General features: G+C 41.3%; 2 long non-coding RNA genes and 1 pseudogene across 3 annotated transcripts; all 3 read right to left on the bottom strand.

Moving 5' to 3' along the window:
- Nucleotides 1-267: 267 nt before the first annotated feature.
- LOC113018248 (uncharacterized) lies at nt 268-2,209 on the bottom strand (annotated as a pseudogene).
- Nucleotides 2,210-2,466: 257 nt separating this feature from the next.
- LOC145425540 (uncharacterized) lies at nt 2,467-5,277 on the bottom strand. Its single transcript, XR_013906258.1, has 2 exons — nt 5,136-5,277; nt 2,467-5,029 (listed from the first exon to the last, which is right to left on the bottom strand). It is a non-coding gene; the product is annotated as an uncharacterized LOC145425540 (long non-coding RNA).
- A 4,136-nt stretch (nt 5,278-9,413) lies between these two features.
- On the bottom strand, nt 9,414-26,894 carry LOC113018215 (uncharacterized). 2 transcript variants are annotated; one of them, XR_013906233.1, is made up of 4 exons: nt 26,645-26,894; nt 24,226-26,570; nt 20,805-21,164; nt 9,414-15,891 (listed from the first exon to the last, which is right to left on the bottom strand). It is a non-coding gene; the product is annotated as an uncharacterized LOC113018215 (long non-coding RNA). The 2 variants fall into 2 exon arrangements; XR_013906232.1 differs by having other exon boundaries at nt 24,226-26,894.
- Between the last annotated feature and the right edge of the window lie 1,015 nt (nt 26,895-27,909).

Below are 27,909 nucleotides of genomic sequence, written 5' to 3'. Positions count from 1 at the left end.
ATGTGTTGTTTAATAGAATATTTTAAAATGTAGTTGCTAACTTTTAACAGTTTATGACTTGTATTACGAAGGTGTGATTATAAATATTAAGTCGTTAATATTTGTATTCCTCTGGAGTTGTAGACTTGCTTAAACAGCACTAATGTGCACCATGATAGTAATCCAAGTTGTAATTGTAATGAGGACAATGGAGAAAAAAAAACCGTGTTTTAATAACATGGACATTATTGTGAATGACAGAGTGGTGAGTGAGTGAGAGGAAGGAGCTCTTGTGTGTTGCTGTGGTGGCTCTGAGAAGAGCCGTTGTTGAGTGTGAGAGCGGTGTCAGCTCACTTCTTCTTGGCTGCTGTGGCCGCCTTCTTGACTTTGGGCTTGGCGGCCTTCTTGGCGGGGGATTTCTTTGGTGCAGGAGCCTTCTTGAGCACCTTCTTGGGGCTCTTTGCCGCCTTCTTGGGGCTTTTGGGCGCTTTCTTGGCCGCCGCTTCTTGGTCTTCTTGGGCGACTTCTTAGCGGCTGCTGCCGGTTTCTTGGCTTTAGGAGCGGCTTTCTTTGCGGGCTTCTTGGCTTTGCTCTCAGTAACCTTCTTGTTCATCTTGAAGGATCCGGAGGCCCCGGTGCCCTTGGTCTGCACCACAGTGCCCTTCGCCACCAGGCTCTTGATGGCGGTCTTTTTTTTTTTTTTTTGCCTGTCCCGTTTGACTCTTTTGCCATCAGAATTGTTGTCTAAAGGCAAAGAAAGATGCCCAACGGATTTACTTTACCAAATTGACCATCCCAGCCTTGCCGTAATGGTCCATTTGATTCACCTTTTATTGTTTATTTTATTTTCACTTGCTGAATACGGGACAGACTTGACTGGGGGAAAGAAGGGGAGAAAGAAAGAGGGAAAGAGAAACAGCTGAGAAGAGGGACGGGGGAGAAGGGCAAAAAACAAAAACCAACAGAATGAGCAGAAAAAAAATGCATATATCGATCACCTGGATCACCTGCTGAGAAAGAAAAAAGAAAACAAGCAGAAGAAAACAAGAGTAATAGAATAAACAACATCACAATGATATATGGGAATATGACAGTAAATACTAAATGTTAAACATTATTGTGCAGCACATAAGATCAACAGAACACAGTGTGCTTTGAGGTAGGAGCCAAAAAGGGTGTAGTTTGTGGGTGTGATCACCCGTGTGTACACCTGTGAGCATGGACGCGCTTGTTTTTAAAAGGTTCCTTCATGTAATGATCTGCTAGAGGGTGTGGGGGGGCCACAGCCCCGTCCTCCAGGGCATGAAGCAGGTATGGAGGAGATCAAAACTCCAGACATCCAGAGGCCCCCAGAACACAAGAGACCAAGGAAGACCCACAGAGGGGCAGCCGCGCCACTGTCCCAGTAAGAGCTGAGGAGAGTCCCAGATGAGGGCTCACTCAGCAGCCGCGGAGCAGAAGCCAGGGGGGGTTGCAGTGACGCGCTCGTGAGCTCCGCCGGCAGCCAGCTGTGCCTGAGTGACCGAGCCCCAGGCCGAGAGGTCGGGGGCACCCCACCTCCGAAGTGGCCCGAGCGAGCCCCAGGCTCCAGGCCCCGATAAGCGGCCGCCAAGGAGTGAGCCGGTGTGTACCTGGACGCCCACCCCCAGACACAAAGAACCACCAACGCACCGATGTCTGAGGGAGTCCGCCACTGGCAGGGGAAGTGGTGGTAGGGGGAGATAGGCCTCCAAACCTTGGAGGGCCTGAGATGTCCCCAGAGAGGTGGCGTCTGATACCCAACCTGACATATAGACACAGACATACAGGCACACACAGATACAAACATCCATTCCCACCCTCATGCTCTCATATGCACTTATTCCACACTCAACCAACGTGGAGACAAACATAAAGAGATGCTGTGTACACACGATCACACTCGTTGATGGCGGTTTTAACGCGGGCCTTGTTCTTGTCCACATCGTAGCCTCCGGCAGCCAGAGCCTTCTTGAGTGCGGCTGCGGACACGCCGCTGCGCTCCTTGGAAGCGGCCACGGCTTTCACAATCAGCTCGCCCACGCTGGGGCCGGCCTTCTTGGGCTTGGAAGTCGTTGTCTTCTTCCTGTTGGCCGCCTTGGGACGGCAGCAGGTGCGGGAGCTTCCTCGGACATTTTCCTCTTTCGCGTCTGATCGAGATTCACGGTACAGCGATGGCAAGTCGGAAGCGCCACGCTGCACTTAAACGCATCATGAGAACCGTTGAGAGTGAAGGCAGCGCGCGCAGCTCTCGCGCGTGCCTCGCAATGCTTCATTTTGTGTTTCGTGTCTCGGGATCAAAGAGCTTAAAGTGAGTGTGTGAGCAGCACTGCAGGTCGACAGTGGAGCCGTCCACAGTGGGCTTGTGTCGCCTCGTGTCGGACTCTCGTGCTCTCTGCTCTCGGTTCGTGGAGCTCCCAAAGCTCAGTGACTCGGTGCGGAGCTCAGCGCTGCTCGGCGGCTTCTTGGGACTCTTCTCTCTGCTAAAACCGGTGGAGCCGCAGCAGAGCTCCGTAAAAAGCCTTTTCCAGCTGATACACATGTTTGTTCACACACTCAGAGTTAAAAGCAGCATCTGGTGAGCGCAGCTTTGGGACAAAGTGACGCTGCGAGCTCCCAGCAAACACACCGATGCTGCTGGAGGCCCACGGAGCAGCGAGACTTGTGTGACAGCTGCTCGCTTCTAACCAAAGCACAGTTTCACTCACATTGTTGTACATCAGAAGCTTCATTAGTGACCTTACAGCAGCTCGCTTCCACACTTTGGCTCTGATCTCTTAGTCTGCATTGACTCAGTTTCCTTCTACAGTTACTGACTCTACAATAAACAACAGCAGTGAACGAACACGTGACTACACACATCCACAAACTGATCACTGCGTATCTCAATGTGTAATACTCAATACCTGCTAAACACATCCAGCTTATCTCCCAGTTAAACCTCGTCTTGTTGACTCTACTAGTCAAACATATTTAATCATTTTATTCATAGTAATATTGTTGTAATTGTTTATTTTATCCTGCTCTGCCCATGTTGGTGAATTTCCCAGCTGTGGGACTAATAAAGCTCATCTCATGTCCTGGATAGCAACCTCAGTTTAATCTAGTGTCTTTAGTTATGCCCAGTATATCTCTGCTCTTCTTTCTGGAGGATTCTGTGATTCTTCCACCTACTGAAAAATGTGTAACCACAATTTTCTGTCCAAGATAAGTAAAATGCTGACCAGTCACAGGAGTGAGAGACTGAGAACCAAAATTCACCTCTGAACACCACAGGAAATCATTCCTACCGACATCCTGTACAACTCCTCCATCTTATGCACAGCACTTACTACAATAGTTGCATTATATAAAGGCAGATAAAAAAGGTGGCTATGGAGCCATCAAATTAGGAGTTAGATTGAAGACAGCTTTGATGGAAATTCCTCTTTGGTTATAGCTAGAAAAGCTGGATGTGAAGGACACAGCAGGGCCTGTGGCATAGGCAGTAAAGGCAAATGCTAAAGGTGTCATCCATCCAAGGTTGCCAAGGGGGGATTACAAAAAACAAACTAATACGAATTTCTCTTAGTTTAGATTTTGGCATGTAGTTGCCAATTTTTGCCCGTTGATAGTCCAACAAATCAGCCCTTTATGTATCAAAGTAGTTAGTCTAGTTTTGTTTGTAAGGTTAGTGAGCAAGTGGGTTTGTCATTTCAACCATGTGCAGTGCTACAGTACACAGTGAAGCGAGACAGCATTCCTCCAAAGACCATGGTGCTCCATATAACAGACACATGACCACAAATGTGCATGTGTGGGAAAAAAAACAACAACAAAAAAAACAAAAAACAACCCTGCAACAAAACAAAGACAGACAACCAAAAACGATACAGACACAAGACTGTGCAATAAAAAGGCGCGAGTGGCAAAGTCATATCAATGCTGGATTTTTAGTGAGTTTCTTTCTACAGTCTAAAAAGTAAGGAAGATGTCGTTGACAAACGAGTTCATGATGCTCATGGCCTTGGAGGAGATCCCGGTGTCGGGGTGGACCTGCTTCAGCACCTTGTACACGTAGATGGCGTAGCTCTCCTTCCTGGTCTTTCTCTTCTTCTTGCCGCCCTTGCCGGCGGTCTTGGTCACAGCTTTCTTGGAGCCCTTCTTGGGAGCGGACTTGGCGGGTTCAGGTATTTTCTCTCTTCGATACTTTGAAGTAACGAATGAGCTCCGTGACTGAGAGCAGTGCTTTTTATACAGGCTGTATGCTAATACCACTGCGCGGGCCCTCGGATCTCATTGGTGGAGCCGCACAGTGGGCCGGACGTTGTGTTCGAGGGAGTTTGTGAACTGTGCTGAAACAGGCGCGCATCTAACAAAGACAGTGGGCTGTGTGATTGTGTCCTCGTTTGCTGAGACAGTCATTTGTTCTAAATGAGCAGTACATGTAGAGCTCTGTGTGGCAGATATGGATGTGTTAGTATCCGTATTATCTTCAGCCAACAATGAAATCATTTTAATTACAATTCCACCTGGTTTCGTGTCTCTGTGTCCATTTAACCTGGTGATAATCACAGTTTACTGCTCACCAGCACACAGCTTTAAAACCTTGCTGAGTTTTTATTCTCAGTGGAGGTTAAACACTGGGCATTACGGAGCCCCCCAGGGGACATGGGAGAAAAAAAAATTAGGGAGGAAAAAAAAAAATTAGGGAGGAAAAAAAAAATTAAGACGGACTTTTGCGAGATCTCGCAAAAGTATTGCGAGCGCTCGCAAAAGTATTGCGAGATCTCGCAAAACTCCAACAATGGCGGCAGCTACTTAGTTGTAATATTACTCCTTCTGGGTCACAAAATACACTTTTAAGATATTTTGAGGCGTGAATGTAGTTGTGTAAACGTCAGATACCTGCTCAGTTTACAAGACATCACATATTTGCAAAAGAGTTCCGACGTTTTTGGAGATCTGACACCCACTAGCTCGAAGCTAACGGGAGGTCGAGACCTACTACAGCCGGGAGGAACACCGCTTTCCCGGCACATCGTGCCTCGACCTCCCGGTCGGCTTCGAGCTGACGGCCACTAGCTCGAAGCTAACGGGAAGTCGAGACCTACTACAGCCGGGAGGAACACCGCTTTCCCGGCACATCGTGCCTCGACCTCCCGGTCGGCTTCGAGCTGGCGGCCTCCGAAGAATGCGGCTAAAACTTTTGCGAGATCTCGCAATACTTTTGCGAGCGCTCGCAATACTTATTGCGAGATCTCGCAAAAGTCCGTCTTAATTTTTTTTTTCCTCCCTAATTTTTTTTTTTTCCTCCGTAATTTTTTTTTCTCCCATGTCCCCTGGGGGGCTCCGTAGGGCATAATTAGCTTCTGTCTGTCAGGTCACGTTTACTGCACTCTTTTATTTACAACTAAGCAAATCGATTTGGCTCAGATTAAAGTTACGTTTCATAACTGCATAGTTTTAGTGAAATTTAATGTCTTACTAGAGAACACATGAGACTGAACCATTCACTTTTTTTAATTACAGGAGTTGGCCTCTCCAGGCCTCGAGAGCCGATGTCCTGCAGGTTTCAGATCTCACCCTGGGTCAACACACCTGAATCAAATGATTACTTCATTACCAGGCCTCTGGAGAACTTCAAGACATGTTGAAGTTGTAATTTAGCCATTTAAATCAGCTGTGTTGGATCAAGGACACATCTAAAACCTGCAGGTCACCGGCTCACGAGGCCTGGAGTTCCCCACTCCTGCTTTATTATCTAGTGTTCATATATATTTTTAACCGTGTATTTTGAATTTAAACTAACATTAAAAGTCTGTTTTATACAAGGATGAAAGAGAAGGTGCATTTCCACCGGGAGGATCAGTGTCTGAAGCAGCTTGTTGTTTGTGTATACTGAAAACTCCAGCCTCCAGAAATGATTACACCATCCAATTTTTTTATATGTATTCACCTCGGGGTGTATATCCAGATTTCCGAGGACACAGCCACATCAGACAATTCTTTTGTAATGAAAAACATAAGCAATCATATCGCCAGTAAGTCATCGCAGTGCCAGCTGTTTAATTCACTGTACCTTCCACAGTAGCTATGGTAACCGCGGCCCTGAGCAGATGGAGACGTAAAGAGTGATTCACAGGCAGAACCTAGTTTATTTCCCACAGTTTCTTTTTTAATCTGCTGCCTTATAAACACTGTCACCAATCTTTGCATTTTATTGTTATCTCATAACACTTGTTTAATCAGCTCCCATCACTCCTATGGACCTTTTACAGTCTACAGCCTCAGATCAACACAGCCCTTCCCCCCAGCACCATCAGCAGCAGGAGCAGCAGCAACTTCTCAACAGTAACATTGTACCCATCAGGTAAAACACAGGCTAAGTTTTCTTTGCATTTTCTCCACCTGATGACAGTGATATAGTGTGATACGATATTAGATTCTTGATGAATGTGTGTTGTTGTTCTTCAGCCTGCAGAAAAAAGAAATGTTTACGTCACACGATGGCGCCACTTCATCAGATAAACTAAAGGGAAAACCCTGATGTTGGTTAAACCACATTGTTTTAAAAGCATTTATAACTATTATCATGTTTACAGCGTGTAGAAGATTAGTTAGTTAAAATGCTATGATAATATTTCACAACTTTATTAATATATTAACGTAACAAAACTCTCAGCAACATAAGAATAGATTTCAGAAACCACTCCACATTTGAGCTTCACTCAGATAAAAAACGAGACACTCACAGTCAGTGTTTGTACGTTTTCAGGCACAGTCTACAGCTTTCAATAAAAATCAGCTCTTCCACTGACTCTGGCAACTGTTCTCACAACTATTATCTTCGAGAGGACAACTAAGCAAAACAACAACATTTATCAAAAAAAGTTATTTTGTTTGTCACTCTCTGCAGGTCACACAGTCTTTAGCATCCTCTAGAACTCTAAAACAGACATAAAAAAACAGCATTAATAATTTGAACTTCATAAATCCCCTCGTGTGGATTCGAACACAAAGGGATCATATCATTAGGCACACTTGTGGATTGATGTGTTTTGTGCCCCCCTCCCTCTTGTTTCATACGCCTTCTTGTATGTCTTCTTTCTGATTCACAACTTTCAATAATCACGAGCTTCAAAGCACGAGGGCGGAAGGAAGCAGTGACACTTCCTTTCACTGCTGGTTTAAGGTGTCCCAATTACAGCTGGGATATTAGCAGAATATATTAATGGTCCTGTCCTTTAGTTATTTTATATTAAAGGTCCTGTTCTTTAGTTATCTTATATTTTATGATATATTGACACCTGCTACATTTGTGTTTCACAACTATGATATTCTGGAATTACATAAATAAACAGACAACAGTCTCTCTCACTGTAGTCTAATGCTGTGCAACTACCAAAGGGAGCTCCCATTTAATGGGAGTACCCTGCACGTTGATTAAATATGTCATCTTTTCATTTGGTTTTCAATTAAATAAAACAACAAAACATCTTCTGTCTGTTTACCTCCTGGATTTTAGTCCAGATTACGTTAGACAACAAGAGAACATCTTCATGTAAGTCTGCATTACAGCTGTTGATATGATAAAAAAAAAAAATCAAATTTGAATATGATTCAAAAGTTAAATTTAGGTCTGAGTTTACAAACAACAGTTACCCCTCCAAGCTGCCCCATGCTTCACAGTGAGAACCATGCTTGTAGAGATCTGTTCATCTTTTCTTTGTTTCACAAAGACACGGCGGGTGGAGCCAAAGATCTCAAACATGGACTCATCAGACCAAAGCACAGATTTCCACTGGTCTGATCTTTATTTCTTGTGGGTCTGATCTTTATCCCTTGTGTTTCTTGGTACAAACAAATCTCTTTTGCTTGTTGCTTTGCCTAATAGTGGTTTCTTAGCAGCTATTTGACCATAAAGGCCTGAATCACTCAGTCTCCTCTGGACAGCTGATGTAGAGATGTGTCTGCTACTGAAACTCTGTGTGGCATTTATCTGGGCTCTAATCTGAGGTACTGTTAACCTCTGAGGCTGAGGTGATTTCTGAGGCTGGTGACTCAGATGAATTTATCCTCAGCAGCAGAGGTGACTCTTGGTCTTCCTTTCCTGGGGCGGTCCTCATGTGAGCCAGTTTCATCATAGTGCTTGATGCTTTTTGCAACTGTACATAGGGACACATTCAAAGTTTTAGCAGTTTTCTGAACTGACTATTCTTAAAATAATGATGGACTGCTGTTTATCTTTACTTAGGTGATTGGTTCTTACAATTATATGGTTTCTAACAGTTGTCAAATAAAGCCGACTTCTGCACAACACAGCTGATAATCCCAACCTCACAAAGAAGCCAAACATTAAAAAGCATTGAATAATCTGTACAATCGTTTCCACCAACAATAGTCTATACAGAAATTGTCTCCTATGTTCTTACGTGTACATATCCTAGATTCTTTTTTTTCTACTACCTTTATATTTGTATTTATTTTTATTTATACCGTGCAGTCTGATGGCAAGTAAATGCACTGAAATTCCGTTCTGATGACAACTAACTGGTGTGTGTTCTGAATTACAATACAGTCTCTATTCTATTCTATTCTATTCTATTCTAAAAAGCTGATTGTGTCAAAACTGTAAAATAAAAATTGTCAGTCGCATCATTGAAGTTCTACTATCACCCAGTAAAATTGGTAAGGCACACTTTGAACTGTTTGACAAACAATCACATTTTGTATTTCTAACAAAGTTGGAAAGGGTTTTTTGTAGTTATATGTTTGGATTTAGAAATGATTAATGAAAATTGCCACTGTACGCAACACCTCAGCTCTGAGTAATAATGCAATGAATAATCTGTTGTAAAAAAACAGACAGCCACTGAAAAAGACACATTCATAACTGTATAACTCTGTCAAATAGGTATAAACAGGTGTTTGCTTTGAAGAATGGGCACCTGTTTATTGGATAAAAACTTATTCTGTTTCAGTGCAGAATGAAAACAAATCTGGAACAAGACTCAATCTTGTTTCAGATTATGGAAAACACAGAAAACAACAAATGAGCCTAAAAAAATTCAATTTAAATTATTGTGTGTGTTCATAGTGAATTTGAGATTCATCCGTAATAGAGACACTATTACTCAATTTTACACACAAACAGTTTAAACTTTGTTCCAGTCATGTGATCTGTATTTCTTCTTCAGCTTCCGTGAGAAGACAAAAACGTGGCTGTTGTTTGTCCTTTCTATAAAGATTTGAAAATAACGCGGACTATTAAACTATAATAATATATAACTAATATAATAATAATAATAATAATAATAATAATAATAATAATATAAGAGCAGTTATAATAATATTTTATAACCTGTCTTCTGTTGCATTGTTTCACTTGGACTCTTGTTACTTCTCATCCCGAAAAGGAGATCTAGACATGTCTCTTTATTTTTATACAGTTTTTATTAGCAGAGTTTTACAGTTGATCATGTACTGTACTTCTACAAACTCCTAAAATCAGTGCCCTTGAGTCTGCCCACTTTGCAGTGCATTCCCCCAATCTCCACATCCCAATAAAGTTGGTGAGAGATCAGCTTTCTCTCAGTAGGTTTGAGGTATTTTATTTTTAAAAAAATAATAAAGACATCTTAGGCTGAGATGTGTTTGAGTAAACCTCCACAAATTGTGGATACTTTCCCATTTAGTGCATTGTTCTCAAACCCTGTCTCCAGTTTTGCTGATAAACAAATAGCTGAAGCTGTGGTATGTGTGAGCATCGATCTCGTTGTCAACCTCTGCTAATGATGATGGTCCAGTTTCGAAGGTTTATAAAACAGGACACTATGACACTAGAGTTCAAGCAGACATGCCACAGATTAATCTGAATGTTTTACTCAGTGAAACTTTCCTGCTGTTCTGCTGCTTTTCTCTGAAATTTCTGAAAAACAATGTGTCATCATGTTTTTTTTTTTAAATCAGTGTTCATTCAGTTGATTACAAAGAGGAGATGGAATAAAGACCTCGAGGATCTAACTCTGGAATTAAGACCAGAGGGATATACTATGGTTCAACAAAATGCTCAGAAAAAGCTAACACCCCAGTCAGAGACCAAAAAAGCTTATTAGAAAGTATAACAGCAACAAATAAGGTGAGAGAGCCTCTCATTGGTTAATCTTATCAGGGCCGTGCAGAGAGGTTTAAAGGGGCGGGTGCTCAAAGTTAAAAAGGGGCACATTGAACCAGGCTGAATAACAACAACACACATTCATCAAGAATCTAATATGGGAAGGGCAGGGCTGTGTTGATCTGAGACTGTAGACATTAAAAAGTCCATAGGAGAGATGGTAGCTGATTAAACAAGTGTCATGAGATAATAACAAAATGCAAAGATTGGTGACAGCGCTTGGAACCATAAGGCAACAAAAAACTGTGAGAAATAATTTAGGCTCTGCCTGTGATTCACTCTTTGCTTCTCTTCTTCCTTCCATCCCATCATTTCATATATCACTCTCCACTTGCTGTCTATCTGAGAACAAGGCACAACTTGTTATTGCAATAAACTATAATCTAATTATCCACACCTAACAACTCTTGCACTTAATCTATAATAAAATGATGACAGAAAAATGTTATAGCCCTGCCTTTAGTAGCCTCACACAGCTCCTGCTGTTTCCTCCTCATGTCCTTACCAGGCATTTCTGGACAATGTTATATCCTGAGTAATATTTTTTTTTTAAATCCATATACATAAAACACACACATGCACGCACACACAGTGACATTTTAGACCTTCTTCAGAATACTGTATATACTATGGGCATCACTGTGCTGATCCAGAATCCTTACATTATTATTTATTACTAGAGCTACAATAATAAAGCAATGAGGAGGGGGAAGTAATAAATATGAAATAATGTCATTATGATGATTCCATTTGTTTCACTATCCACTCTGTGCAGGGCAAAGCTTATTACATTTTTAAACTGTAGAGATACAATCATTTTACTGCTGTAAAATCCTAATTTTGTCTTATTTAAAATATAAATCTAATATAATCTGCTTCTTAATGTATGTTCTTTAAAATACAGCTTGTGTTTTTTAATATATTATAATTATAATAATTATTATGTGGACATGCATATTAGATCGTTTTTTAGTGAAATATAATCCCTCCAGAAAGGCAGGAAAAGCCCGGAAACTTACTTTAAAACTAAATATGTTCCCTAAAACGGTGACAGAGCTACAGACCCATGACAGCCTTACACAGGTAGCCAGCAGCTATGACCAGCACTACTTGTGCAGTTAATAAAAGGACAGGTAATGTTTGTCGCGCTGTTGCACACACAGCACGCTCGTTTGTTTCAGTTCGTCAGTTGCAACAAGACAGCTTACCAACGTGTACGTAATAAGCTAATACTCCTGTGTGCTACACACTACAGTGTACGCTGTACACCTACTTACTGGTTGTGTCGCATCAGTCTGTGTCTCTGAGTTAACTTGTGTTTCTCCTACAGCTCCGGACCGCAAAAAATGCGCGTGCTCTTTGTGAGCTCGTTCCCGGCTCGTAACCAGCGCGTTCTGCCGTCAAGGGCGATCATTGGTTAAATGTGATCATGTGACTGATGCAAGCCAGATCCTTTTATTTAGCAAAACTGTGATTAATAGTTAAATATTATTGTTGAGGGGCACAGACAGGACTCCGCACGCACACACACGTAAAAAAAAAAAATATATATATATATATTTTTTTAAAGTTGCCTTATCAAAAGGGCACTTTGGGCACCCATCAGGAAAGGGGCGGGTGCTCAAGCCCCTATAGCCCCCCCCTCTGCACGTGCCTGAATCTTATGAATTAATGAAGCTCCCTTTGATAAAACATGAGTTAGAACATATTCCACTAAGTAATTAATCTCACTCATTGCCAACCTCCCTGGTCACACCAACAACTTGAAAAAAATGTCCAGCAGACATTACAGTGTCTGGTGGATGATTCAAATCTGGCCAGGAAATCCCAGTGAATATTAACATTCCATTACAGAAAGAGGTTAACTGAGAGGTAATCTGTAATGGACGACTCCTCTGGACCAATGTAAAGTGGATAATATGAGGTAGAAACGTCAAGGAAATAAAAAAATAAAAAAAACATTCATCAAATTACTGATTCCAATCAAGTCTTGAGCTGCTGAGCAAAGCGCATTAAGGTCAACAATGGATAAACACTGATCAGTGAACTTCATAACTCTAGCTTGTGTTAATGACCAACAGCAAACAATTTTGACCATGTTGAGGTTTAAAACGTAGCTGCACATTAGAGGTCTGCATTCCCGCGGCTGTCCCGCGGGAGCCGCGGGACCCGACCAGATTTCTTGCGGCGCGGGAATAAATTTCCAAATAAAATGCGGTAGCGGTCGGTAACTCTGGTGTAATTTGAACGGGAGCGGGCGGTCTGAAAATATAGCGTGCCCGACATTTTTTCGGAACAGCATATCTGTGATTTCCTCATTCTAATTGAGCACTTTTACAGCCAGTGCTCACGCCTGTTACACGCACTGAGCGCATGGATCAGTGCTTTTTGCACGTGCATTTTACTTGCACAGTCTGTGACTCTGTGCGCGCATCACCTGCATCAGAGCGCGCTTTACCAACATGGCAGAGCAAACTGAAGATGCAATTTCCTTGAAGGACGTTCAGCTGGGATTAGACAACGGTCAGTTTACTTTAAGGAAACCCACATCAGGCAAGTCTGATGTATGGGAGTCTTTTTCATGCGTCATAGACGCAAATGGAAAAAAATTACCCTTTGTACAATGCGATAAATGCCTCAAAGTTTTACCCTTTTGCAGTCACAAGACTGGAACCTCAGGTTTAAGGCGGCACTCATGTCCCATCACAAAGGGGCAAACAAAACTGGCATTTACTAAATCTTTGCTGGTGCCAGAGAAGTTTAAAAAAGAAACCAGAGACAAATGTGTTCAGTTTGTTTGCCAAGACATTCGACCGTATGATACCATCTCTGGAAAAGGCTTCACACAGCTGGCCCAACATTTGGTCGACACAGCAGCAAGAATAGGAAAATTCGATGTCTGTGAGATACTACCACACCCCACAACGGTGTCAAGAAATGTTGAAATGAGGGCTCAGAGTCTACGTAAACATGTTGTGGAGGAAATCACTGCAACAATATCGAAGTTTGGATGCGCTGTTACAGCAGACATATGGACAGAAACATATCGAAAAACGTCCTTTTTGTCTGCAACCATCCATTACGTTAATGAGCAATCTGAGCTACATTCAAGAGTGCTTTTTGCTGCCCCTTTTGACCCAAGCACCTCAAAGACAGGTGAAAACATTCGAAGGCACCTGCTGCAGAATCTCAAGAGTGTTTGGCATTGATGCGACAGACATGGGCAAAAAGATTATTTTTGTCACAGATCGTGGAGCCAACATGATCAGTGCCTTACGAGAATACACGAGGCTAAACTGCACAGCGCACATACTAAACGTGACTCTCTCCAGTGCGTTTGGTACTGCCACAATCGAAAAGTCTCCAGAGATCGCTAGCCTTCTGACTGATGTTAAAAAGTTGGTTACATATTTCAAACACTCAGGACAGCAGGGCAAGCTTAAAAAGTCACTGAAACAATCCAGAGACACGATGGAACTCTAACTTTGACATGTTGAATTCTGTCTTGGAACAGTACGAAGACATTGCATCTGTGCTGACTGAGAGCAATAATTATGACAAGATCGGACGCATTAGCATCAGTACTCTTAAGTTACTAGTATCATTCCTAAAACCCTTCAAAGAGGCAACTGACGACTTGGAAACTGATAACACAGCTCCCAGTGCCTCACTTGTTCTTCCGTGGTCTGTGCGATTAATTGAGCACTGTACATCAGCCACAAAAGACCCTCTGCTCTCTGAAATTGCAACCGTCTGTGTAACACGGCTGAAAGAATTACTGTCAGCAGACAGCACTTCATCCCATTCTGTTCACATGCTTTATAAAATAGCAACCTTTCTGACACCAAATCTGCGAGGTCTGAGAATGTTAGATGAAAGAGGGCGACAGAATGTGATACAGGGAGTCAAGGAGATGATCGAAGATTTAAAGTTTGATCATGCACATGATGAGGATGTTGAACCAACACCTGCCAAAAGGCCTACTGTTCTTCATAAATTTTCAGATTGGGAGGAAGAGGAAGAATCATGTGGATCAAAATCACTAGATGTTCAGATTCAGGAGTACAGGACCATGAAACTTGAATTATCAAGTCAACAAAACATTTTGCAGTGGTGGAATTCCAACAGTTCCCAGTTCCCTGCCCTGAGCAACCTTGCAAGATTTGTCCTCTGCATCCTGGCAACGAGTGCACCTTCCGAGAGAGCATTCAGCCTTTGTGGTCGGATTTTGGAGGAGAGACGTTCAGTACTGAAACCCTCATCAGTCAGTGACATTCTTTTCCTGCATGGAAATTTAAAATAATTTGGATTTTTTAAGTAAGTTTCGTTCATTTGATTAATAGTTTATAATTTTGAGATGTCGTTTATTGTTGTATTTATATATGCATATTTTCTTTTGTAGGAGAGACCTTGAATTCGACATTGGGACATTTTTTCGTTAAACTGATAGTTTAAACAACCATTTAATTTCGCAGTGGCCAACTATTTTGTTCTTTTGTTTACAATTTTAAGTGACTTTTTTTTTTCGCAACACTTTCCCTACTGTGTTGACAGAAAAATGTTACGTTTGTATTTTACATAAAAATAACAAGTAGGCCACAATGCTGTATTCGTTTTTATTTATTTTATTTTTGCAACACGTTTTCCATGTTAAAAGATAAATGTTGCATGTTGACAGATAAATGCATCTTGTTTAAGAAAAATAAATACAATCATTGCACAACCTGCAGTTTTATCTGTTATCTCTATTTTTTGGTGGTACCCCATTTAAATGTGAGATTTTGGAAACCAGATCTAAATTTAGCGGGAACGGTTGGGTTGGGTAGAAAATTATTCTAAGCGGGCAGCGGGTGAACAAAGACTGAATATACAGCGGGAGCGGTCGGGTGCGGTACAAAACCTTGCGGGAGCGGGCGGGAGCGGGACTAAAAAAACATTCCCGCGCAGACCTCTACTGCACATAAACCTTTATCAAGTCTAAACTGCTCCATAGAAGAAGATGGTTTGCAAACAGAAGCCGATACAAAAACACTTATATGTAAACTGAAGGAGCTCCATTAGCACCAGAGTTAATTAACAGCATATTTTTTAACTCCTTCAGAACTTATAAAGCTGAGGTAGCATTAAAATTGTAAGAACTATAACAAAGCAGCTGCTAACCCTTTTACTTTCAGTTTATGGTTAGCATTTGTGCTAGTCACACATTGTACCAATGAAAAATAAATACATTGTGTGAATAATGACAATGTTGTGATGTGAATAACAATCCAGCTAGGATGAACTAACATGTTTCAGATTTGGGATAAATAGTATTTTTGGGTGAAGTGATGATTAAACTTCTCTTTTCCACATGTTTTAGCCTAAACATATCAACATGGGATGCAGCAGGTCAGAGAGGAAAAAAAAATGGAAAAATCACTGAAAAAACAAACAAACTTGGGAATAAAAGTGCATAAGTTTGTGTTAAATATGGGACAGTGGAGGATGATGTAAGTGTGCACTGCTCTGTGGTACAGCTCTGAGGAATTTTGACAATACTTCAAAAAACTGTCAGCAGCCTCATTACAGTCTCAGGAGTGATCTGTAATGGGCTGCTACTTCACATAAATAGACAGTAGTTATTTACTAAAGGAAAAGTACAAAAATCGCCACTATAAACAAAGCTGGCACTGCATATAGGCTGTTCCTTCCACTCTTCACTGGTGTTGATGTCTCTGCCACAGGTGTTTTGAAGGCAGCTGGGAAGACATTGAACAAGCATGAGTGACAGGATCAATAAATATGAACTTCTGAGAAAACCTAGTCACTAGTTAAAAAAATGGAGAAGCTGGTACAGACTAAGCACTAGGATTACACAACACAACTTCTTTATTACGTTTCCTCGGTGTGTGAAAACAATTTCCAAAAACCACAAACTGGCCATTTCACTCATTACATCTTGCTGCCAGGCTGAACCCTCGTTTGCCTTTAGAGTTGCCTCAGTTCTTCATGGCATAGATTCAACAAGGTCCTGGAAACATTTCTATGAGAATTGGGTCCATTTTGACATTATGACATCACACAGTTATGTTAGCTGCACATAATTTATGTGAATTTTTTTTTTTTTAATCCAACGTGTCTGACCTCACAAATGTGCTTCTGGAAGAATAGTCAAAAATTCCCATAAACACTCTTAAACCTCGTGATAAGCCTTTCCAGAAGAGTTGAAGCTGTTACAGCTGCAAAGGGTAGACTGACATCATATTAAACCCTGTGGTTTAAGAATGGGATGTCATTCAAGTTTATATGTATGTGAAGGCAGATGAGCAAATACTTTTGGCGATATAGTGTACAGCCCACTTTGATCTTGAGTGGGCGGGGCTAGTGAAACTATAAAGTGGTTTAACCAGACATGGCAGGAGTTACCCTCTCCATCAGCAAAGCTTTCATTAATCATGTGCTAAACAAGGTATTAAAAGTTTCTAACATAATACATACTCATGAGTTATGATGATAAATGAAGGTGCTTCTATACTTGCAAATGCTACCTGTTTCCACAATAAGTGCAGACTGATCACTGATCTCAGAGCAGTGAAACTGGAGCCAGCAGTAGCTTGGCTAGTACAGTAATCTCCAGTTGTTTATCTCTTTGATAGAGATTGCACCTTACCATTGTGCTCTTGTTCTGCCGTGCATTAAAAAAAATGTATGTGCACATCTGTCAGGGTACCTCAGTGTTTGACCTAGTGTTTTCCATTTGGACTTTTGTCACTAAGTTTCCCATGTATGTTTCCAGTTTTATTGTGATAACCTCTTGTCTTTGTGCATTATGTTTAGTTCTACTTTGTCTGGGTCATTAGGGTCACTAGTTAGATTTATTCCAGCTGTGTTCTCACCTATTTCCAACTGTTACGGCTGTGGCCATGAGGACCCTGTGTGGGCTGTTTTCTTTCTGTGTTTCTGTACTGTGCTTAAGACTCTTTCCAGGTCCCTCCCCTAATGAAGAGTAGTGAGCGGCTGATTGGACCATGGAGCGGGTGACTACCTTCAAAAAGCCGCTCTGACAGATCCACAGGGAGAGGGAGAGAGAGTGGAGCGAGCGAGTAGCTTGACAGCCGACGCGGCCCTGACCCTGGTTTTCCCAGCCTGTATTTTTATTGTGTATTTGTGTGAGCGTGAATTGTGAAAGCCGCTCCTAGTGCATTAGCTGAGAGCGTAGGCACTCTTGGGCTGAAGCGGAAGGGGTGAGCCGCCTTTTCTTTTGGAACCGTTTTCTCCTGTTTTCCGGGTAGGGAGTGAGGGATAGCTCTGTCATTTGTTTGTTCTGTTTCTTTCCTAGGGTTTAGTTAGTTTTTCTCTGGTGGGACTTAGTTGGTTTTGTTTATTATTTTGGCCTGGGCTCACCCTGGAGCTATGCTTCTTTTCCTTAGATAAAATCACCTTTTTACTCACAACTGGTTTGGATGTTTGGCTTGGGAACCAGGGCGGGGATTTGTCTCTCTCTCCTCCAACCTTATGTGCGTCCCTACACGCCTAGACTAGGGGCGTAACCATAGCTGGACTGGCCATCGGGCATACCGGGCACTTGCCCGGTGGGCCGCTGGCGATTTTTTGTTTTTATGGGCCGATGGATTTTTTTTTTTTTTTTTTAGGAAGGGTATATATAATGAAAGGTGTTGGATGGGCCAATTGGTCATGATCGACTCTGGGCTGGACCAATTACAGCCGAGGAGGCTGGATGCACCCTCCCCCTTGTTTAGCAATCACGTGATTTTCGCGCATTGCATGCCGGGAACTTGTGGCAAAACAATCCAAGTACTGCATCAAATGCAAGCATTTGCAGCACCGCAAAACGTTCATTCTCCGGTTCCAATACCTTCTTGTTTTTTCTTTGCCGCACAAAAAAGGAATGTACAAAACAAAAGGAGAACAATGCCGGTCCGTACAAAGACAGACTCGACGAAAAGACAAAGAAAAATACGAGGAAAAAATCAAACCAGTGAAAGGGTCTGACCCTTACGAGCACACAGAGTGGACAAAAGACGTCAGCGTGCTGCCCAACTTTCACCACGCTCATATTTATAATTATACGGTTCTTGGAGTGAGTGCATACACTCATGAAGTTTAGTAACTTCAGGTCACTACAACAAGCCCAGGTACAGTTTACCGACGGATGGGTACAGGACCTTGAAATGCACCGTGTAGAACGAAAGACCATCGTACGAACAAAGGTAAGTTTACCAGTCTCACAAATCGTCGTCATAGATACACATTCGTTAACCGTTTATTAATATAACCTTTGAGCTCAACGGTAATTAATTTGTAGTGGAAATAATTTCTGGTAGCATTACAGAAATGTAGCAATGACAATAATATTGTATGTTGTAATCGCACTGGACAATTAGTGATACAAAACAACTGTTTTATCCTGTGAATAAAAGTATATGTTTTTGTCAACGTACCATGGCAATAACAGAAGCGAAACGCAATATTGTGTCAGGACAATTCACTATTTATGCACAATAAACACAATAAATAAAGGAGCATAGCGCGACAATTTCTGTTCAGCACCAGACTTGCTTGTAACCTATATCACCAATTATGTTAAGAAAAATGACGTATTAACTACAACAGAAGACTGACCTTTGTGGGAATGCTTGGAGCAGACTAACATGTGAGCTGAAGTGTTCTGAGACGTTATATTTGGTATATCCAGACTATCCGTCGGCTATTACTTCGGAAACATGGCTTAAAAAATTTCTCTTCAACGACGTAATCCGATAAAAAAAAAAAAACGATCTCTTTACCCGTCGGCTTCCCGTGGCTGTCATGCGACCAGCTATTGCAGTTAATAATACAACAGCTTCTTGCCATTTTTTGGGTTTCTTTTTATCGCTAGTACCTCTTGCCACAAGTTCCCAGAATCCTTTGCGGTTTTACCCCTGAATGACGTCACATTTTCAATCTTTATCCTGGTGGGCCAGTCTCTAGTCAAAATTCCCAGGCCGATTTTTTGTCCCAGTCCAGCCCTGGGCGTAACACCAACCCTCCTCATTATCCAGTTCTTTTAAGCCCTCAATGCCCCTGCATTTGGGTCCTCTCTCCATTTTCCACCCACTGAACATGACAGAATGACGAGACCTGTGACTCGAACATGGAATGGACCCAGCGGATTCTGAAAAATATGAGCTGCAGTAGTCAGCGCTTTCCTTTTTGGAAAGGAAACTGAGGTGGAAACCATGGTTCATGCCAGCTTTTCCTCCTTGACATGGCTCAGCAACTCTGCCTCCTGTCTGGGCTCTCCAGAGACTAATCACCCAGTTTCTCTGCTCCCTCCGCCAAGGGGAGGCAAGGCTCCCGCTGCTATTGCTCTTCTCATGCAGAGCACTTCCCTTGGGTGAGTGATATAGACATCCTCCTGCTCACCCCAAGTCAAAGATTCTGTTCACTCTGCTAAAGCGCTAGTGACTGTTCAGTACCCAGCTACATCCATAAAGACTGTTCCGCCCTCTGAGGCTTTCACGAAGGACATTTACGACTTTGAACCTGATCATTTTTCTCCTCCTGTGGTCATGCCAGAACCTCTCTCACTGCCTGTTTCTGCTTGCAGAGTGGTTCAGACCCAACCTACTACTACTACTTTAGTTTCCTGGCTTATGGTGGCTAGGGCACAGCCAGTCCCTGTCCTGGTTCCTAGAGGGGCTAGGGCTCAGCATGTCTGTGCCAGTTCCTCAGGTGGGGGCAACTAGTGTCCAGCCATCGCCTGCTCCCAGAGCGAGGGCAGCTGAGACACAGTCCACTCCTTCACCCGTACCTGTTCCTCGGGTGGGGAGGGCTGGTGTCCAGGGAGTTCCTACGCCTGTTCCTGCTCCTAGGGTTAGGGAGGCCAGGACCCAAACCATCCCTGCACATTTACCTGTTCCTCATATCGCTGTAATAAAACCTTCTTAGCCAGCCTGGAGTCCTGCATTTGGGTCATCTCTCCATATATTGTGAGTGTAGTTGATGGGCATTAGCCAAGATGGCATGTGAAACTGCTTACTTGTTGAATTCAGTTGTGTAAACCCGCAAAGAGCAGCAGGTCAGCTGAACACATCATGTACACTAAGAAAACCTACTGAAGCTCATATTAATTATGTAAGTTGTGATTATTTTCCCCATGCTGAGACACTACACAGGTCTTAGGGTCCCCCCACCTGCTGAATCCCACTGTAATACCATACTAATTTCTCTTTTTAGGAGTGGAGGTAAAGTTACTCTCTACAATGTAGGTAGCACGAAAAAAAAAAATCTATAAAATTTACTGTATGTATCCTACATAAGCAGATTCAAACAGAGTACATTCATTGCAATTCTAATATTATATTTTGATAATATAGCATGGGGTTTAGTTACCGTTTCATTCAAGGAGATACCTTTAAAGTATTAAGTAGTATTAAGTTGGCTATGTAGATATTTTAATATACAGTTTGTGAATTTTCCCAACCTGAAATGACACATTTGTTTATTCTTTTTATTCATTTATTTTTTGACTGTGATAAAGCTGGAAAAATGTCCCTTAGTGTAAGAAACACACTAATTGGGTATCCCTTGATTATTCAGGTCAAAATATTTCTTTCCTGTCTAGTTATTGTCCTGGATACCAACAAAGGAGATGGTGATGTCGTCTTACCTTTAACATTGAGGTCACATGTTTTGTAGCTACTTTCTCTGTTAAGGACAATCACACAGTCGTATGACCCCGTATCATTGAGCCTCACATCAGTTAAAAGACATTCAAGCCGTCCTTTCCTGGCTAGCCGTGGATTACAATGTAGTCGCCCTCTGTAGTTCTCATCTGGGTACACTTCAGTGTCACTCTCACTGTCATAGAAGAAAATCTGTGTCGTCCTTCTCACATTCATTAGGTCTATTAGCAGGGAGTCAGGAGGCCTGTTCGTGTCAAAATGGAGCAGCCAGATCATCGTGACGTTAGTGTTTTCTTCTGCACGGTAGACCTCCTGTTTTGCACTCACAGTGAATTTAGTCTGACCTTCAGGGGTTAAAAAGAAACCAACACAGAATAATTAGGAGTAATTAAAAAAAATGCTCAAAACTAAATGAGTATATAAGCAAATAGCGGACAAATCAAGCCGTTAGACTGGGCGTTCAAATTCATTAAGCACACTGACAAGCTCAGAAGTTAGACTGCTCTAAAGAAAATAAATCTAAATACATTTTTTTAAAGGTTTAAAGTATGTACATGTCTGTATGTGTACATGTACACACCCTAAAAACAATTCATCAAACCTGTTACCACCACTTGATTAAATGCATGGCTGTAACAGAAAAACTCAAATTTATTATTGAGATACGTCTTCTGAGCTTTTGGGTTCTGTTGACTTAATAATTTTGGTAATTACATCAACCTAATATTGCACTACCACATGTAAGTAATGCTACTATTTAGCAATGTTATTTAGCCATTTTGAACTTTAGCATATGAATGGATAAGACTTATATACATATATTATAAATTTTGCTATCTAATTTCAATCACTTTCTTTTTTTTTAACCAGAGTTAGAAGCCTTTAAACTGTGAATACGTCTGTGAGAAGGGGTCCTGTAGAGTTGGTCTGTTTGCCTCACACGTTCTGTCTTTATAAAACTTGCCTAACACATTATATTATATTGTAAACTATTTCGGTTACGCTTGTGATAAAGCTTAACTGAAGTATCGCTCTTGATCTTAAGACCAGTATCTATCACTATTACCTTTCTTGGAATAGTTGCGTTTTTGGAAATACTATGTTAATATGACAATATTAATGATATCAGAATCCTTTATTAATTCCTAACAAAATTATGTAAACAGTTCCCAGGAGTCAAACCCAGGCCGCCTAGGTGGAAACCAGAAGGCTTAACCACCAGACTATATGGGAATATGTTAATAAGCTTTCAGTAGTATGATCCTGGCAAAGACTATGTGACTCTACTTGCCATTAAAACTTTACATAAGCAATGTGTGCTTTGAAAAGAAAATATTTGTGAAGCCTGACATTTTTTTGTAAAAATGGTCGAAGTTTCTTGGGGAAATAACCACTGCAAGCCTTGAATCTACTTTTATGGCTAAACTTGACCACTGGACCCCAAAACTGATGGATGTAGTTTCATCAAGGGAAGTGAGAATCGGGCAGATCAATGACATGCGTCTTGAAGTATGATAATTATTAAAACTTTGGCTTCAAAATTCAATTTGTTGGTTTATACTTATTTCAATACTTAGAGTTTTTTCTTAAATGGCCCAATCGAAGTACCCACTGAACCTGGAAGAGAACCTTTTCATGGAGTTTGGTGGGCTTGGTGGTTATCACTATTGTCTCACAGCATGAATGGCCTGGGTTCAATTCCACCAATTTCTGTGTGGGTTTTACATGTTTGTTTGGGTTCTCCCCAGGTACTCCCGCTTCCTCTCACAGTTCAAAGACAGGCAGTTAGTGGTGGGGACAGGTTAATTGGAAACAATAAATTGCCCATAGGAATGAATGTGAGTCACTCTCTCACAACTTTGAAATCATGTTGCAAAACCCATTTATTCAGAACTGCATACCCTTCATCATGATTCCGTCTTAGTCACTTTAGGTCACATCTTGATCAATAATCGCCCCATATCACACACATGTCAGTGGCCCATTCAGCATAGGTGTTGGCCATTGCAAAAGGCTCCTTAAAATTTTTAAATAAGGAAATTAGGGCTTCACTTAATCATTTCAGTGTCTGCATGACAAAATAGAAGTAGAAGTGGAAGAGGGAAACAAATTTAATAACAAACTGGAAATTTCTAATTAATTATTATAACTTGAGTTAGATATATTAACCAAACATCTGCTTTGGGAGGAATATAAAACAAAAAAATAGTGAATCTGTTTTTATTGACTTGTATTATGATATCGTAATTTTAAAAAATAAATAAGAACTAAACTGATGATCTAAATTAATTAAGATTTAGTTAGGATAACAGTGTATGATATAATCCACTAACCTTTTTTTAGATTTTCTTTAACATACTGAAGAGTTTAAGGCTAACCTTGAAAAGCAGGTGTTTAAAAAAATTGGTGTGCTGATTGGTGACCAGTACACGCCCGAATCTGACAATAAGACTACAATCAGTGTGGTGGAGGGAACAAAAATCCTTGAGGGACAGGACATGCCAAGGTGCTGTGCTCTACACATGTGCATAATATCACATAATAGAACTCTGTTACGCATTGCACAATACTGTTAATTATGTTGTTATGAAAACTGAGTCTTGTATGTGTAAAACTGATTTTAAACGTTTTTTACTGCATTATATAAAAGAAAGATGCAAGACTTTAAGAGGTTCAGAGTGCATAGAAAGTTAACATGTATTTAACAATTGGTTGAAGGTAGTCCTTTTGCTAAATGTTTTTTTGTAAGTGGAGTTACAGATTCAACACATTTGTTACTGTGGCGTTAAACACATAAAGGCTGATTGTGTAAATTTACTTTGATGTTACAAACGATTTACTGAAGGCTAATGTGTTTATACATTTTGGGGAAAAAACATTTCAAGTTTATTTTCAATGTTTAAACATAAAGTGTTGAAATATCTACAGTTACATATAAAATCATTAGTTGCTTAGACAATGTTGACTTAATTTATTTAAGATTAATTTATTTAATAACCTATTACAAATGCAAAAACAAGAAAACGCTAAAATAAATGATGATGAAGAAAATCAGCAAGTTAATTTTTTTAAATGATTAATGATTAACTTTTGTAATGACTGTGATTAACTGCATAACAGATTAAATACTTTTAAATAATGTAGAAAAATTGTTAAGGAACATATTAATTGGTTGACTTAAAAACATTTTAAGGTGTTTACTCAAAAGTAAGTAAGGGTTCATTAGAATGACTTTTGATTGTAGAGACAAAATTCCCTTAACTTTATATAGTTTGTGGGTTCAATATAATTTTGAAATAAATTGTCGTAACTCAAAAAATTAATTTAAACTGACATTTTTTTAGCTTACACATTTATTTTTAGAATGTGTATGCATTAGAAACAGAAACATTAGGAGCTACTCACCGACTACAGCACAGAAGAGAGTCGCTGTTAATGCTGAGAAGAAGAGAGCTGTGCAGCCTGGCATTCTTCATTGAGCCCTAAAGAGTGAAACCGCAGAACGAGAACATTTAACTACATCATTATTTACAACATTTATTAAATAACTCATATCACAGCTCCAGTAGACAATCAAGTATTTTATTATATAGTGCATCTTAGATTATCAGCTGTTATGTAATACATTTATTCTGACACGTTTTTTTGTTGTTTTGGGGTTGTTGTTGTTTTTTTTTTTTTTATCTTTTCTGGACATCTGGCAGGAACACAGGCAAGCAACACATGGAAGGAGCAGAAAATAATTTAGGCCCTGTCAATGCAAGGCGGAGAAATGCAAACGACTTTTTTTTTTTTCAATTAGTTGTGGTGATGTTTTCGTGGGTTTCAAGAGCTCCGACTGTTCATCCAGCTGCACATGGCTCCCAACATGGGGAATAAATAAATGACGCAGCTTTTCAAGCAGAAAAAACTTTCAGGACTTCCTCGTTAGTTCAGCCGAAAAGCCCTGCCCACCCTTTCAAATTTGCACACGTCTCAAGCCCGTTTCATAATTACAGCTGTCCAACACACTCAAACGCGGTCTAGTATAAACTTCATCTTTATTAACCGAACAATCTGTAACAGCGTTTGACAATATTTCAAAATAATCACTGAAATATCCTTTACATTTAAAACATTCGGTCCCTACAGCTGTCTGTTGTTACATCTGCTTCGCATGTTTTGCTGTGGTTCCCCATTATGTAGCAGGCGCGCGGGGGGTGACTCACGGCATTTCCCTACACACTTGTTAAATAGCGGAGTGGTAGAAGTCTGTTGTCAGAGTATTGTCTGAGCAAATGGTAATGACTCAGTCCTGTTTCGTGTGGAAATCCTCCAGTAATCAAAGTCTTTTTGGGATTATTTTCGCCTGTTTTACTGCCACCTTGCTTCGCTGTCACCCCAGCCGTCCACAACCTGAGGGTCACATCAGCGCTCGCCAGTCTGCATTACCTTTCCTTCGTTTGTCACCTTTGGATGTCAGTCACCCTGCCCGCCTACACTATCATGGCCAACCCCGCCACGAGGTCCACGCACCTCGTCCGAGTCCTCAGTAAATGTGTGACAAGTAAGCGCTCCAATTTTTAGACTGAAAAAAAAGAAGACTGACCACCTTCTTGGGTTTATGTGTTTTGAATTTAAGTGTTAATTTGACTCAGTTGTTTAAGTTGCTGCCAAAGTAAAACATCTGTGTGCAACCAATGTCCACCATTGAAGTATCTCACCTTTCCCTGTTTACTAACGCTCGAGTGTCTCCGTGTGCGCGCTCCCTCGCCCCCTTAATGTTTTTGTGTTTTTCCCATTCTAAATAAATCTGTTTCACTACTACCAAGCGTGTCTGAGTGATCTGCTACCGGGGTCCACTTGTGTTATTTTTAACAACCGTTTGATGCATGTGTGGCGAGACGAGGTTGGGATATAAAGTAAATACTCTTTGCAGTTTTAAAAAGACAACGCCACCCTGGGAATTTCACCCAGAGAATACTGAAAGTAACACTAAATCACCAGAAAGGCACTTAGGTTCGCTATACTCAATCCAGAGACGAGGTTCAATGATCAACAAAATAATTTATTAAGAATTATTTAAAACACCATATAAAAGCACAATCATAAATATTCAAGTACAAATATGCTTAAAAAGGTATTCAGAGCTGAGGCTTACCAGTGGAGGGCAGGGATGCCACACACAACTAAAGAAAGAAAACACACCAACACACAGGTGCAACACACTATCACACTAATAAACTAAACAAGGCAGGTGTGTACACTCAAGGGATCCCACCACCAAGGCACCCTAGTCTCCTCCACGTCGGCACTCCGCATCTGAATAAAAGAAAAAGAAAATTTTAATATATTACAACAAACTAATGTGTAGCACCGGGGGATAACCCAACTGCAGGACCACACTGGTGATCCACAGCTAGAAAAAGGGCCTCCCACCAGTGGTGTAACAGAAAATCCAAACTACAAATCAAAAGCAATAAAACAACATACAATCTGGATAAAACTCTAAAATCTGGAGCAAACGGAATCGCCGTACTGCTCCAACTTGCCGTCCACACGACGAAAAGTTAACAGTCAATCAATATGCACGCCAGCTGACTCAGATAACCGGCATGCATATGGCCGTTATCCACGCCGACGTCCACTGTAAAAGCTGACAGCAGCAGGGAGAGAATTCTCACAACGGGAACAGACGGTAAAAACACAGCAAAGCAAAACAGCAGCACTTCAGTTCGCGTAGCTTGGCGCAAAACTACGGCCCACACTTCCTGCGAAACATAATAAATAATTACTATAAAAGAACAATAGAAGGCAGAGAGCGTGACAAAAGTTGATTACGTACCAAGTAAGCCGTGTCACAGAACGTAAGCAGAATAGCTCAGGAGGCTTCTATAGCTACGACCAGCCGCGATGGAGACTTTAGAGGAGTAACCCACAAATGATCTCTACCACACCGAGGGGAAGTCAGGTGACCAAAAAAGAGATCACAGGCAAGCGATGCAGAGACACTCATATGGCCACTATTTATACCAGCGCCCCCTAATGGGCCAGGCTGAAAGTGGGTTGGACCGAGGGATAACATTCATCCTGCCACACATGGTTACAGGACACATTATTCAAAAATACTTTGTACTCCTCATCCAGCGTGGACGGACAGGAAGTTCATACAGACTGGGAGATGAAATAAATGTAGCTGCAGACAGAGCATAGAAATAACGTAAAGTGACAAAACGTGTTAGTTGTTTGAGGAGTCACATGAGTATATATGTCACTAGTTTAATGTTTAATCAGAATCAGAAATAATAATGATGCTTTACTGCTTTGAATGGTTTCTGTTTTGAGATGTTGGGCCGCAATTTAGCAGAACAAACAACAAACACATAAAACAATATTAAAAGCTCATATTTCACATTTCCTCTTTTACCACAGTGAGAAGGGCCTTGAACTGTGTGGGTTGTGGGGAAGGGGAACTATGTGTTCTAACCAATGACCATAATTTAACTGCAAAGTCTGTCAGTCTTGTCAGACACAAACAGAGTTCAGGGAATTTATCCAAATTCAGTTCATTCAGGTTTTCAAAGACTTGGGTTTACTGTATATTGCCGCTATTATCAGTGCCGGCTTTTGATATGGGCGACATGGGCCGTAGCCCAGGGCTGCATCGTGGTGCATCATGTATTAAAAAGAAAAAAAGGTTGCTCGCACCCTTACTGCCCTGACATCATGCCAGTGCATTCTTGCGATCGCAAAGGCCGTTTTCTATTGCCCATTTGCTTACTGGGTGCCCTCCATCCATGAGGTGCGCCTGCTGCTTGCTGCACAGGGAGGAGAGGGGCGGGACGGCGGGGATGCTCTGGCTGGCTGCGGCATCTAATAACCAACTCGCAATATAAAAAAAAAAAAAAAACTAGGGCTATCAAGGTTAACGCCGTTATCGCTATTAAGGCAATTAAAATTTTTAACACAAGCAACCCATCTGCAGCGCAGAATGGACAAACTTTGAGGGAGGGAGTGCACCAAAACAGGCTAGGACCAGGGGTGGTCCTAGCCTGTTTTGGTGCTATTATCTACAGCTGACCCGAATTCATCAAATTTTGCAAACACAAA

This window comes from Astatotilapia calliptera, chromosome 3 (assembly GCF_964374335.1).
Source record: "Astatotilapia calliptera chromosome 3, fAstCal68.1, whole genome shotgun sequence".
NCBI classification, from domain to species: domain Eukaryota; kingdom Metazoa; phylum Chordata; class Actinopteri; order Cichliformes; family Cichlidae; genus Astatotilapia; species Astatotilapia calliptera.
This window is presented reverse-complemented; position numbering and strand designations above follow the sequence as displayed.